Consider the following 2,555-nt stretch of genomic DNA (forward strand, 5'->3'; position numbering starts at 1 on the left):
CCCAGGTTAGGCAGTCTGTGGATGGCCTTTTCTTCAGTCTCTGTTCCACACTTTGTCTCCATANTTNCACCTGTATTTTGATCCTCCTTCTAAGAAGCACTGAAGCATTCTCTGATTCAGTGTGACAAGANAAGGAAAAGTAAAAGCAGAATGTTTTATCATCTTTGTTGACTTCTTGTGATGATTTGTGAATACATAGTTACCAAATGTTTTAACCANAGTTCACAATCCACAGTGCAAATAGGTTGATGAGGTGGAAAGGAAAGAAATGCTCTTCTGAAGTCTGTCTTAACATGGCAAAAGCCATTTTTCTCCTGGTACAAATAGTAGCTTCATCTGTAAAATGGATGACATTGCTCAAGTCCTGAGGAATCGCTCTCTGTTTCACAAGTGACACAGAAGCAAATATATAGTCCTGATAATAAATACACAGTTTTTCCTCACTAGGACCAACCATTTCACAATCTACTGTGTTGACAGCACATTTAATTACTAATATGTTATTTTAGATTTCTATCTGTTACTTGATTGGTTAGTGTTTATACTTAGTATAATTTATACCTGTAAAATTCATTTATTTGCTGTAAAATATAAGTTTAGAATTAATAAATTGTTGCTTTACCAGTTATAGCTTCTTATACAAACTTTTGTAATTTACACACACCCTATCTCTCTTGTAACCATTTGATGAAATTTGAAATCTCATAGATATATTAATATTCACTGCAGCGAGATGCTTATGTTAGATCAAGACTTACAATCATACAGGTATATGAATTTGTGGGCGGCCTAGGCTTCATAGTATGCTTCTAGTTAGATTCTGTGTCTTTTGAAGCCTAATAATAATGATGATAATGATAATAATACTAAAGCTATCTAGAACAGAAATACTTTCTTGGGTGAACCAATATCTTGTGTAGCATCCTACTAAGTCTCAATTCTTCAATATGTATCTAGTAATATGTTTTATTCCATAATCCACATTATTCACAGTGGTTAGTGTTTTGGATCTTATCACTATCAATAAATCTTTAAATTCAGGATCATACAGTGCATTCACATGTAATGTCCTAAGTTGTGAAATAGTTTGGCTCATTGTTTTCTGACAAATAAATTCAAAAATAAAAGCTTTGAAGTTGAGTCTTCATATAACTGCATTTAATGGAAGTCATGAGAAATATGAGTTTTAATAAATATGTACATATTTTCAAGCAACATTCTACAAACTAGTTTTATATCAACTTAATAGACGTCATCTGAGAGGAGGGAATCTCAATTGAGGAAGTGCCTCAATGATGGACAATGATGTGGAAGTATAAGCAAAACAAATCCTTTCTTTTCCCAAATTGCTTTGGTCATAGCGTTTCATCACAGCAATACAAACCTTCAAACTAAAACAGATCAGTTTTTTCACCTTCCCAAGTTATTTTCTGTACCCCACACTTGGCCCCAGGCAAGCAGACATGTGCTTTCTTGTACTGTAACTAAGTAAGTCCTAGTGCAGAGTGGTATGTACTATGTAAAGATTTGTGTTTGGCTCTACTTATCTGCATCTTCCACTGTTTTCATTGTCACTATGATGTTTTAGCTAACTCAAGCATTTTCTTAGATCAACATTTTATTCTCCATCTTACAAGGCACTTTTCCATTACACCAATATTCCACAATATTCTTCCATCACATATGAACATGTGTTTCCAAATTTTAACAGTTATGAATATTTGAATTTTATAAAAAATATCATGTAAATTTATGTCTGAATCATTGTGTGAATATGAATTTTCATTCCTTTTGGTCATTATCTTTTGTGAACTGCTATCTTCTGTTTCTTTCTTACTTTTGCCCTTATTCAACATTCACACATGATTCCTTAACTATACCTACTAGACTGTCTCATGACTGTTTCATATGCATATCCATTCCCAATGTATTTTACCTGTTATGTCTATGCTCAAGACAACACTTGGTTTAATTTATATTCCTTGTTTCTTTTACATCCCTAATTTTGTTAAGTATCAATATTCAGTTTTCCTCATCTTAAAACCAAAGTTCAAAGACAGTGACATATTTTGCTAAAGACTGGTCCCTTTGAAGTTTCATTCCCATGTAGTAAGGGTATCTTTCATTTTCTTCTTTTCTTTGACAAAGTGTCATTAACTGAGACAAGTCTAAAAATCCCTGTTTATGGAAGTTTAGCACTGAGCCTTGAATACTCCTACCTTCAATCCCAAAATCCTGGGACTACAATTGTGTCCACTTGTCCTGGATAAATCTAACAATGAAGATCTTCATTTCAAGTGTGTTCTTTAGTCAGATTTCTCTGTTAGGGGAAAAAATGGCTGCAGTACTTGTCTGAAAATGTGAGGTATGAGCCAACCCCTGCTAATATATCACCCTGAGTAGAAATATAATGTATAATGGTTTATATAAGAAGATAATATTTATTAAATAACTATCTATTGACTTCTACTTTTTCTACATAGCCATGGCTGTCCCAGAATTCCTAGTCCTTCTTTTTCAGCATATGTGCTAATTTGCTCTGTGTTCTAATTATT

This window comes from Mus pahari, unplaced genomic scaffold (genome assembly GCF_900095145.1).
Source record: "Mus pahari unplaced genomic scaffold, PAHARI_EIJ_v1.1 scaffold_5090_1, whole genome shotgun sequence".
NCBI lineage: Eukaryota > Metazoa > Chordata > Mammalia > Rodentia > Muridae > Mus > Mus pahari.